This window comes from Ranitomeya imitator, chromosome 3 (genome assembly GCF_032444005.1).
Source record: "Ranitomeya imitator isolate aRanImi1 chromosome 3, aRanImi1.pri, whole genome shotgun sequence".
NCBI classification, from domain to species: domain Eukaryota; kingdom Metazoa; phylum Chordata; class Amphibia; order Anura; family Dendrobatidae; genus Ranitomeya; species Ranitomeya imitator.
In genome coordinates this window covers 628370206-628383862 of record NC_091284.1, presented here as the reverse complement: position 1 = coordinate 628383862, position 13657 = coordinate 628370206, and positions in this window count along the sequence as shown.

The window sequence follows — 13657 nt, the reverse complement described above, 5'->3', positions numbered from 1 at the left end:
AGCTGTGAGCTTTAGCAAGGCTGTTTGTCAAAAATGGGGGGAACCCCATGCTATTTTTTAAAATTATTTATTTAAATAATAATAAAAAAAAACAGCATGGAGACCCCTCTATTCTTGATAACCAGCCTTGCTGAAGCTGACAGCTGAGGGTTGCAGCATCCAGCTTGGAGTTTTGCCTAGCTGGTTATAGAAAATACAGGGGAACCAACACCATTTTTTTCTTTTTTTCATTTATTTATAGCGCAGGTGGCGGGTGATGAATACCCCCATCAGCTTCTCCTGCTGTCACTTTTATTAGCAGCAGCAGGGGTAGGCTGATGAGAGTAATCGTTCCATCAGCTGCCACCTGCTGTCTCTTTTATCACTTAAATGTAACTCTCAATTTTCTCCCCTGCTCGCGCTGATCGCCGGCAGAACAGGGGAGTATGAGGGCTGTGATCACCCACCACCGGGGAACAGCGCTTACTGTAATGCTTCTTCCCTAGCGCTCATCCGTGTGGTACTGATGCAGCACACAGATGGCCCACGTGTGCCGCAAGTATTACACACACGAATACTGACATCACCAGTACTGGAAATATCAGGACATGTGAAAGAGACCTTATAGCGGTTTTTATATTTGGCTGCTGTCACACACTAAAAGATGCTTTTTCTTCCAAAAAAAAAGTTTTTGCATCACCACATTTTGAGAGCTATAATTTTTCCATATTTTGGCCCACAGGGTGATGTCAGGTCTTGTTTTTTGCGGGACGACTTGATGTTTTTATTGGTACCATTTGTGAAAACATGACATTTTTTGATAGCATTCTATTCAAATTTTTGCGAGGCAGAATGAACAAAAACCAGCAATTCATGAATTTCTTTTTTGGGGGCTATTATACCATTCCGTGTGCAGTTTTATTATTCGCATCAGTACGATTACAGCGATACCTTAATTATATTTTTTTTTATGCTTTGGCGCTTTTATATAATAAAAACTATTTTGTAGAAAAAATAATTATTTTTGCATCACTTTATTCTGAGAGCTATAACTTTTTTTTTTAGCTTTCCACTGATGGAGTAGTATGGTGGTTTGTTTTTTGGGGACAAGATTACATTTTTATTGGTTCCATGTTTATTTATATCAGTCTTTTTGATCGCGTGTTATTTCACTTTTTGTTTGGCGGCATGATGATAAAGCATTGTTTTTTGCCTTGTTTTTATTTTTAATTTTTTATGGTGTTCACTAAAGGGTTTAACTAGTGGGACAGTTTTAAAGTCCGGGTCGTTGCGGACGCGACAATACCTAGTGTATGTACTGTTATTGTTTACATTTTTTTTTTCATTCAAAAATTTATCTAATGATAGAATATAAATTGATATTTTATAATTAATTTATTTTTTTAAATACTTTTACAATTATTTAATTTTTTTCTACCTTTCTCTAACTTTTTTCTTTGTCCCACTTTGGGACAATCATTTTTTGGAGGCTGATCACTTCTATTTCATGCAGATGAAGCAGCATATGCATGCTATGGAAATTGTCAGCGCTGCACTGAGAAGGAGACTTGCTGATCATGCACAGTGCATGACCAACAAATTTCCTTGCACTGGTGACCCAGATGTTGTCATGACGACATCCGCTCACCATGGCAATGATCGGGACTCCGTGTCATGCAACGGGATTTCCGATCCAAAGGCAAAGGGGCTGTCAGCACTGTGCCGCCATCCGGAATGCTACGATGATGTTCGATCACAGTATTTCGAGGGTTAAAGTGCCAGTAGCAGTCTGTGACCAATCCTGGCACCTAGTATTGGGTGTCAGCTGTCAGAATCAACTGGCAGCGATTGCCCACGCACCCCCCAGTAGTGCAACCGTTTGCTCAGAAGTAATATTCCGTCCATGATCAAATAGGCCCAGGTCACATGAAAGGAATATTAAATCTGATGTCAGAAAGGGGTTAAACAGTGCAATGAATTATATTACAACATTTATCATCACGGTGGGGTGTAGGCAGCAGAAACATAACAGAAACTATGGTCATTGACGAAATTTAAATTTGACTATTTACAACATTAAGTGTGAGGCATTAATCGGAGGAGATGGATTGAGTGGCATAATGGCTCAAGCTGATGTGTATATTATTTTTAAATTATAATTGTTATTTAAAGTTAAGCTGTCACCAGTGCACCACACATTTGGCGTATCTAAACTATTCATTTGAGCATACAGGTTATAGAATACTGAAAACTGTGATCCCTGCATGCGTCATGTCAAATGCCTTGTATTAAGAAATCAGTGTTTATCACTTTATATCAATGACTTCTTCCAGGTTATAGGGAAGATAATGCCTTGACGATTTCTACTCCAGAGCTTATTTTACATGAAGGGGAATTTACCAGTGTGATGTATACTGGCCGTGTGAGGATCTGAGGTTGTGGGTTGTATTAATAACCTAGGCAGGTTAATGATGCAATTAGTTTTATTTCTTCCATCTATGGTCATACAGGAACTCTGAGTAGATGGCCACAATGTAATACCCTTAGTTCACAAGATCCCAACCCAGAACCATTAGTTTCACTTCCCCTATAATAGGTAATACACACCATCTTCCAACTTTTCGGTGGCCCACAACTTTTGTATCTCCTGCTGGTATATTCTGCAATCACAGCCTATGCTCCACTAGATGACTGATACCATGACTGTAACACATGTATCCCGCTCCTTCGTGCAACAAAAGTCTTCAGGATAGCTCCTCATATCCAGATGATAGATACCACAACTGTAGCATGTGCATCCAGCTCCAGCCAATAACAATAGCCCTTAGGATAGTTCCTCATATCTAGATGACAGATACCATGACAGTAGCATGTGTATGCAGCTCCAGCCAGCAATTACAGTCCTTAGGATAGTTCCCCTAATCCAGATGACAGATACCATGATGGTAGCATGTGTATCCACAATATCCACAGTCAATCCATCCACAGGCACCAGGACCTAGCATAAGAAACAGATCACCCCTCGACATCACAGCACCAACACAGCTACTACATATGTGGCTTACTCTTTTACCTATCCTGGTATCTGCCTTCTGGATGGGGTGAGATTCTAATACTCTACAATTTAAAAATTTGCTACAGGTAGTTCAAAGGATGAAGAATGTTACAGAAGCACTGTATCTAGCCTGTCTGTAGGGTTGTGTATAAGGCTAGCTTCACACTAGCGTTTGGCAGAGCTGCGGATAAAATCCTTCTCCCTCCGTGAAGCCTCGCCCACTGCTGCACCTCTTCCTTCAGCTCCGTCTACATCTGCATGTGTCCTGCATACCTTATCTTTTATATTGGGTAAGCAGGCCATGCAGATGTATGCCAATGCCTCCACAAGCGTCGTTTTGAAGCTGCACCGACCACAGCAAAATGCAGCATGTCACAAGCTGTGACAAAGATCCACATTAGGATCGAAACGCGTCACTTGGCCGCCAGTGCATGGTGTGCCTGTCTACTTGTGCAGAGGATTCTGTTGTTTGCTATGTTTTATGACTTGGGAAAATAAAGGAATCATTATAAGGAACTGGAATGTCCATTTTCGTATACGCAGGATGCATGCAGACGTAGGCGGATTTGAAGGAAGAGGCGCGGCAGTTGGCGGGGCTTCACAAAGGAAGAAGGCTTTAGTCCGCAGCCCTCCCGAATTCTAGTGTGAAACTAGCCTTAGAGATGCCTCCTGCATAGGGGACCAAAGACTCACATGCCCCCACCAGATGCAGGACAGAAATTCTAATGTAGGCCTTAGTATTCGGCTCCCTGGAACTTTTCAATCTTTTCCCACATATCATACTTCAAACATAAAGATAACAAATGTACATTTTTGGTGAAGAATCAACAACAAGTGGAACACAATTGTAAAGTTGAACGAAATTTATTGGTTATTTTATATTTTTGTGGAAATTCAAAAACTGAAAAGTGGGGCGTGCAATATTATTCAGGCCCTTTAACTTAATACTTTGTTGCACCACCTTTTGCTTCGATTACAGCTGCAAGTTGCTTGGGGTATGTCTCTATCAGTTTTGTACATCAAGATACTGAATTTTTTGCCCATTCTTCCTTGGCAAACAGCTCAAGCTCAGTGAAGTTTGATGGAGATTGTTTGTGAACAGCAGTTTTCAGCTCTTTCCACAAATTCTCGATTGGATTGAGGTCTGGACTTTGACTTGGCCATTCTAACACCTGGATACGTTTATTTGTGAACCATTCCATTGTAGATCTTGCTTTATGTTTGGGATCATTGTCTTGTTGGAAGACAAATCTCTGTCCCAGTTTCAGGTCTTTTGCAGACTCAAACAGGTTTTCTTCTAGAACGGTCCTCTATTTGGCTCCATCCATCTTCCCATCAATTTTAACCATGTTCTCTGTCCCTGCTGAAAAAAAGCAGGCCCAAACCAAGCTGCTGCCACCACTATGTTTGACAGTGGGTATGGTGTGTTTAGGGTGATGAGCTGTGTTGTCTTTACTAGGGTTAAGCGACTTTTCATTTTTTGAGATTGAGTCAGGTTTCACGAAACTCGACTTTCTCAAAAGTCGGGTCGAGTGAAATCGGCCGATCTCATTGAAAAGTCGGGATCGGCCGAAACACGAAACCCAATGCAAGTCAATGGGGAAGCATACTTTTTTAATTCTTGCTTCAGCGCGATAATGTTGAAAAGCCGGTAATTCAATTACCGGCTTTTCATTTCTCCTGCCTAAACCTGACATGATATGAGACATGGTTTACATACAGTAAACCATGTCTTTTCTCCTTTTTTTTGCATATTCCACACTACTAATGTTAGTAGTGTGTATGTGCAAAATTTCGGCGCTCTAGCTAATAAATTTAAGGGTTAAATCGCGGAAAAAATTGGCGTGGGCTCCCTCGCAATTTTCTCCACCAAACTAGTAAAGCCAGTGACTGAGGGCAGATATTAATAGCCTGGAGAGGGTCCATGGTTATTGGCCCCCCCGGCTAAAAACATCTACCCCTAGCCACCCCAGAAAAGGCACATCTGTAAGATGCACCTATTCTGGCACTTGGTCACTCTCTTCCCATTCCCGTGTAGCGGTGGGATATGGGGTAATGAAGGGTTAATGCCACCTTGCTATTGTAAGGTGACATTAAGCCAGATTAATAATGGAGAGGTGTTAATTATGACACCTATCCATTATTAATCCAATAGTCTGAAATGGTTAAAAAAAACACACACACATTATTAAAAAGTATTTTAATGAAATAAACACACAGGTTGTTTTAATATTTTATTGTACGCTCAGTCCACCTGAAGACCCTCGGTCTGCAACAAATTAAAAATAATAAACCAACAATATACATACCTTCCGATGATCTGTCACGTCCCACGTTGTAAATACATCTGAAGGGGTTAAAATATTTTACAGCCAGGAGCTCTGCTAATGCAGCTGTGCTCGTGGCTGTAAACCCCAGCGAATGAAGGTAATGTAGGTCAATGACCTGTAGTTACCTTCATTCGCGGTGATGCGCCCCCTGCTGGATGTCCTCATATGACCTCGAGCCTGGGAACTTTTCCCACGCTCGAGGGACATCCAGCAGGGGGCGCATCACCGCGAATGAAGGTAACTACAGGTCATTGACCTACATTACCTTCATTCGCTGGGGTTTACAGCCACAAGTACAGCTGCATTAGCAGAGCTCCTGGCTGTAAAATATTTTAACCTCTTCAGATGGATTTATATCATGGAACGTTACAGATCAACGGAAGGTATGTATATTGTTGGTTTATAATTTTTAATTTGTTACAGAACGAGGGTCTTCAGGTGGATTACCTGTATAATAAATTATTCCAACAACCTGTGTTTTTATTTCATTAAAAGACTTTGTAATAATGAGTTTGTGTTTTTTTTAACCATTTCAGACTATTGGATTAATAATGGATAGGTGTCATAATTGACACCTCTCCATTATTAATCTGGCTTAATGTCACCTTACAATAGCAAGGTGGCATTAACCCTTCATTACCCCATATCCCACTGCTACACGGGAATGGGAAGAGAGTGGCCAAGTGCCAGAATAGGCGCATCTTCCAGATGTGCCTTTTCTGGGGTAGATGGGGGCAGATGTTTTAAGCCAGGGGGGCCAATAACCATGGACCCTCTCCAGGCTATTAATATCTGCCCTCAGTCACTGGCTTTACTACTCTGGCGGAGAAAATTGCGCGGGAGCCCACGCCACTTTTTTCCGCTATTTAACCCTTAAATTTAATAGCTACAGCGCCCAAATTTTGCACATACACACTACTAACAGTAGTATGGAACATGCAAAAAAATGGAGAAAAGACATGGTTTACTGTATGTAAACCATGTCTCATATCATGTCGGGTTTAGGCAGGAGAAATGAAAAGCCGGTAATTGAATTACCGGCTTTTCAGCTATATCGCGCTGAAGTAAATATATATATATATATATGTCTCAATGACATATATATATATATATATATATATATAAAACGAAACCCGACTTTGCAGCGAAGATCGCTGACCGCCAACCCCATCCCACAGTGAGATCGGGTCGGGTTTCACGAAACCCGACTTTGCTAAAAGTCAGCGACTTTTGAAATTTGCCAATCTGTTTCACTCAACCCTAACCTTTACGCCAAACATAAAGTTTGGTATTGTTGCCAAAAAGTTCGATTTTTGTTTCATCTGACCAGAGCACCTTCTTCCACATGTTTGGCGTGTCTCCCAGGTTGCTTGTTGCAAACTTTAAATGTCCCGCGGCCATTTTCCTGAAGCCCCGTGCAGCAGAGCACTACATCTGCGCACGCGCGGCCCCAGGAAGATGGCCGCCCGCACCGATGAAAGGAATGACAGCGCAGATCGCGCACTGTGTCTTCACGTGGGCACAGGGAATCCGGACCTTGGACATGCGCACACCACTACGCCACCAACGGAAACCTGGGGAAGAAAAGAACGCTGTGAACACGCCCACCTGACCAGACCAGCCTGATTGACAGGCGAAAACGCCGACTTTGGTAATGTATTTCTCGGCATACATGGGGAATCAGGGTACACTACATACACTATAGTAACGCACAGCACAGGCCCTATTTAACAGTATTTATATCTCAATCTCAAAAAACGGGGTGACAGGTTCCCTTTAAAATAAGCTTTGGAGGTGGAGTTATCTTCAAGGTAAATTCCTTCCCATAGCCTGAAAGAGGTCATTTACAAAACATTATAAAAAATGATTTATCAATAACAAGGCAACCAATATGAAACATAAAAGTATAACTTTTTTCCACAGTCTATAACCTGTATGTCCATATGAATACTTTAGATTAGTCAAATGTGGTGACAGATTCCTTAAAACACTATTACACCCCCTTAAAAAAACATTCTTAAGAATGCTACATTGGTAAATAGGTACATGCATGGAAAGGAACTTGCAGCAACACACAGCAGTATTTTTTGTGCTGTTCATGCTTTTTAAAGTGTTCTCAAAACAATTATGAAAAAACTGTACCTTTTTTATATATTTACTAGATGGTGGCCCGATTCTAATGCATCGGGTATTCTAGAATATGTATGTAGTTTATTTATGAAGTTTTCAGAATAATGCAATTTACACAAAGGATTCAGACGGACGGGCGCGACCAATTAGCGAAGTGTGGTTCAAATTCTGTGCCAATTTGCAGGCAGACTGCGACTGTCACTGATTGTTCACAGCAAGGCGTGACCAATCAGTGAAGCCAGGGCTGGCTCAAGGTTTTTGAGGGCCTCGGGTGAAAGAGTCTCAGTGTGCCCCCCTCTTTAACACATACCACGATTCAGGGCATCGGGCGAAAGAGTCTCAGTGGGCCCCCCTCTTTAAAACATACAACGATTCATGATGCACAGATACAGCAGAGAAATATAGCACAAGTAGCATATAACACAGCCCACGTAGTTTATAACACAGCCCATGTAGTATGTAACACAGCCATATAGTATATTGCCCAGCCACATAGTATATAGCACAACCCACATAGTAAATAGCACAGACACGTAGTATATTGCCCAGTCACATAGTATATTGCCCAGTGACGTAGTATATTGCCCAGCCACGTAGTATATTGCCCAGTCACATAGTATATTGCCCAGTGACGTAGTATATTGCCCAGCCACATAGTATATTGCCCAGCCATGTAGTATATTGCTCAGCCACGTAGTATATTGCCCAGCCACATAGTATATAGCACAGACACGTAGTATATAGCACAGCCACGTAGTATATTGCGCAGCCACGTAATATATAGCACAGCCACATAGTATATAGCGCAGGCCACATAGTATATAGCACAGGCCACGTAGTATAGAGCACAGCGATGTAGCATATTGCCCAGCCACATAATATATACCACAGCCACATAGTATATAGCACAGCCCACGTAGTATATAGCCCAGCCCACATAGTATATAGTACAGAGATGTAGTATATAACACAGCCCATGCAGTATATAGCACAGCCCACGTAGTGGGCACCATATCCCTGTTAAAAAAAGAATTAAAATAAAAATAGTTATATACTCACCTTCCATGGGCCCCCCATCCCCAGCCGAGGCATGTACCGATGCTCCTCGTGACGCTCTGGTCCCAAAAGTGCATGCTGGTCTCGCGAGATGATGATGAGGCCATCTTGTGAGACCGCATCGTCAATGCAATGCATGGACCGGCAGCATAGGCAGCATCAATAGTAAAAAGTTGGCCACACAGGGTTAATAGCAGCATTAATGGAGTGTGTTACACCGTGGCATAACGCGGTCCGTTTATGCTGCCATTAACCTTGTGTGAGCGCTGACTGGAGGGGAGTATGAAGCGGGCACTGACTGTGGGGAGTAGGGAGCGGCCTTTTTGCCGCCTGACTGTTCCCATCGCTGATTGGTCGTTGCTGTGGGATTTAACTCCCACGGCAATGTCACTGATTGGTCGCACCGGCTGGGCACAAGTAATCAGCGAAGCAGGATTAAAATCCTGTGCCAATGTCACTGCATCATCAATAGTAAAAAGTTCATCACATAGGGTTAGTAGCAGCGTTAACACACTGCGTTTCACCGCATTATGTGGATTGGTGTAAAGTAGTCGCTTTAACGGACTGCTACAATGCTATGTGGGTGGCGGTCGCTGACTGGGGGATTATAGAGAGGGTACTGAGTGCAAAGGAGTAGGGAGCGGCCATTTCACGGCCGGACTGTGCCCATCGCTCCCAAGAGTGCATTGCGATCTCGCGAGATGATGACATAGCGGTCTCGCGAGACCGCTACGTCATTATTTCGCGAGACCGGAATGCATGGACCTGAGCATCGTGAGGAGCGGGAAAGGCCTGGGCTGAATTCGGAAGGTGAGTATATAATGATTTTTTATTTTTTCATTACTTTTAACATTAGATCTTTTTACTATTGATGCTGCATAGGCAGCATCAATAGTAAAAAGTTGGTCACACAGGGTTAATAGCAGCGTTAACGGAGTGCATTACACCGCGGCATAACGCGGACTGCTAACGCTGCCATTAACCCTGTGTGAGCGATGACTGGAGGGGAGTATGGAGCGGGCACTGACTGTGAGGAGTAAGGAAAGGCCATTTTGCCGCCGTACTGTACCCATCACTGATTGGTCGTGGCTGTTTTGCCGCGACGAATCAGCGACTTGGGATTTCCGTGACAGACAGAAAGAAAGACAGACAGAAGCACAGACAGAAAGACGGAAGTGACCCTTAGACAATTATGTAGTAGATTTATACATTTATTTTGCTTAAATTTTCACCTCTTAACAAAAAACCTTAAAGTGTTATTCTCAAGTTGTCACTTGAACAGCTCAAACTAGTTCATTTCCATTACCCATTATTAACTTAGTACTAACCATGCCTTTGCATGCTTACAATCTAAAGGGTAATGGGGACGGAGACAGCCGGTTGAGGGGGTTGCATCAGCTCCTGTGTCTAAGAAAAGAGATTGGGGTCACTGCAGACTGTAAGCTTTCTTGAAGAGAAAAATTTTTAGGTTATGTAAAATATTTAGAATTGAGAGTCCTCAGTGGTTGATACCTTTTAATGGCCAACTGAAAAGATGGTAACAAATTGCAAGCTTTCGAGTCTACATACGTCTCTTCATCAGGCAAAGACTAAAACAAATTCTGAAGAATCACATATTTATGCACAACATAGTAGAGAAAAAAAAAAGGGGAAAAACCATGGATAAGCCAGGTGACATGAAGCAGAATTACCATGGGTGATAAACAGTTACGTCCATAAATATTGGGCCAATTCTTAGATAAGGATTGTTTTATTGTCCTGTGATTAGGGTCTCTGTTGTGATGACCCCACATGGTCTGAGAACTGTTTATCACCCATGGTGATGTCACTGATTGGTCGCACCGGCTGGGCAAAAGAAATCAGCGAAGCAGGATTATGTAACAAGTGACCACTTTTCTTTTGTAAAATGCTCCAGGTTTCTCATATTTGAAAATTGCTTTCTCCAAGCAATAGTTTTAAGGTCTCTCCACAGATGTTCAAATGGATTTATTTCAGAATGCATTGCTGGCTACTCTAGAACTTTCCAACACTTTGCTTCCATCTATTTCTGGGTGCTTCTTGAAGTATGCTTGGGATAAACAGTAGAATGATATGCTTTGCCAAAAAAGCTGTGTCTTGGTCTCATCTGTCCACAAGTCTCTTTCCCCAAAGGATTTTTGCTTTCTCAGATACATTTTATGTTGCTGTGTCAACAGTGGGGTCCTGTTGGGTCTCCTGTCAAAGCGTTTCATTTCATTCAAATGTCAAAAGATACAGTAGGTACAGAAAGTATTCAGATACCCCTTTACATTTTCACTCTTTGTTTCATTCCAGACATTTGGTAAATTCAAAAAAGTTAATTTTTTTCTCATTAATGTACACTTTTCACCTTATCTTGAATGAAAAAAAACAGAAATGTAGAAATTTGTGCAAATTTATGAAAAAAGAAAATCTGAAATATCACATGGTCATAAGTATTCAGACCCTTTGGTAGGTATTAAGTAGAAGCACCCTTCTACTCAATACCAGTCCCAACAGGTTGGATGGTTAACATTGGTGGACAGCCATTTTCAGGTATCTCCAGAGATGATCACTTAGGTTTAGGTCAGGGCTCTGGCTGGGCCAGTCAAGAATGGTCACAGAATTGTTCTGAAGCCACTCCTTTGATATTTTAGCCGTATGCTTAAGGTCATTGTCTTTTTGGAAAGTAAGCCTTTGGCCAAATCTGAGGTCCAGAGCACTTTGGAAGAGGTTTTCATCCAGGATGTCTTTGTATTTGGCCGCATAGATGTTTCCTTCAATGACAACCAGTCATCCTGTCCCTGCAGCTGAAAAACACCCCCATATCATGATGATGTCACCACCATATTTCACTGATGAGCAGTGCTTGGTTTCCTCCAAACATACCGCTTAAAATCATCACCAAAAAGTTCTATTTCAAAAGACAAGAGAATCTTATTTCTCATAGTCTGGGAGTCCTTCATGTGTTTTTTTTAGCAAACTCTATGCAGTCTTTCATATAGCTTGCACTAAGAACAGGCTTCCATCATGCCACTCTGCCATAAAGGCCCGACTGGTGGAGGGATGCAATTATAGTTGATTTTGTGGAATTTTCTCCTATCTCTCTACTGCTCAGGCACAGTGATTTTGGGGTTCTTCTGTACCTCTCTCACCAAGGCTCTTCTCCCACGATTGCTCAGTTTGACTGGATGGTCATGACTTCTGGTGGTCCGAAACTTCTTCCATTGAATGTCATGATCCCAATGGCAGGGGATCACAAAAGGACAAGCACACAAAAAACAGAACAAGCTCTAGGGTGATGGAAACTGAGCTGACCGCGATCCTGAACCTAATTCACAACACTAGCAGTAGCCGGGGAACGTGCCTACGATGATTCTAGACGTCTCGCGCCAGCCGAAGGACTAGCTTCCCCTATTAGAAGAAACACAGACCTCTCTTGCCTCCAGAGAAACACCCCACAGAAATAGCAGCCCCCCACATGTAATGACGGTGAAATGAGAGGAAAGCACATACGTAGTAATGAAAACAGATTCAGCAAAATGAGGCCCGCTAAAACTAGATAGCAGAGGATACAAAAGTGAACGGTCAGCGAAAAACCCTACAAAAAACCATCCTGAAATTACCTGAACTCATGTGCCAACTCATGGAACATGAGGAGTAATATCAGCCAACTAGAGCAACCAGCAACAAGGAATCACATAACTGCAAGCTGGACTAAAACAAAAATAAAGCAAAACGTGGAACAGGAAAATCAAAAACTTAGCTTGTCCTGAAGATTACTGAAGCGGAAAGCAGAGGTAACAAGACACACTGATTACATTGATCGCCGGCGAGGAAATGACAAGAAAGCCAGGTTAAATAGGAAACTCCCATATCCTGATAGAACAGGTGGACACCAGAGACCGCAGAGAACACAAGTCACCCAGTACCATCTGTAACCACCAGAGGGAGCCCAAAAACAGAATCCACAACAATTGAAGGCTTGTGGAGGCCATTGTGCTCTTAGGAACCTTGAGTACTGCAGAAATTATTTTGTAACCTTGGCCAGATCTGTGCCTTGCCACAAGTCTGTCTCTGAGCTTTTTGGCCAGTTCCTTTGATCCCATGATTCTCATTTTGTCTGACATCTACTGTGAGTTGTGAGGTCCTATATAGACAGGTGTGTGCCTTTCCAAATTCAGTCTTATCAGTTTAATTAAATACAGCTGGATTCCAATGAAGGAGTAGAACCATCTCAAGGAGGATTATAAGGAAATGGACTTAAATATGAGTGTCTGAGCAAAGGGTGAATACTTATGACTAGGGTTGAGCGAAACGGATCGGACAATTTCAAAAGTCGCCAACTTTTGGCAAAGTCGGGTTTCATGAAACCCGACCCGATCCTAGTGTGGGATCGGCCATGCGGTCGGCGATCTTCGCACCAAAGTCGAGTTTAGTATGACGCGTTCAGCGCCATTTTTATATATATATATATATATATATGTCATTGAGACACATATATATTTATATTTACTTCAGCGCGATATAGAAGAAAAGCCAGTAATTCAATTGCCGGCTTTTCATTTCTCCTTCCTAAACCCGACATGATATGAGACATGGTTTACATACAGTAAACCATGTCATATTCCCATTTTTTTGCATATTACACACTACTAATGTTAGTAGTGTGTATGTGCAAAATCTGGGCGCTGTAGCTATTAAATTTAAGGGTTAAATTGCAGAAAAAATTGGCGTGGGCTCCTGCGCAATTTTCTCCGCCAGAATGGTAAAGCCAGTGACTGAGGGCAGATCTTAATAGCCTAGAGAGGGTCCATTGTTATTGGCCCCCCTGGCTAAAAACATCTGCCCCCAGCCACCCCAGAAAAGGCACATCTGGAAGATGCGCCTATTCTGGCACTTGGCCACTCTCTTCCCACTCCCGAGTAGCGGTGGGATATGGGGTAATGAAGGGTTAATGTCACCTTGCTATTGTAAGGTGACATTAAGCCAGATTAATAATGGAGAGGCATCAATTATGACACCTATCCATTATTAATACAATAGTATGAAACGGTTAAAAAAACACACACAATATTGCAAAGTATTTTAATGAAATAAACACACAGAT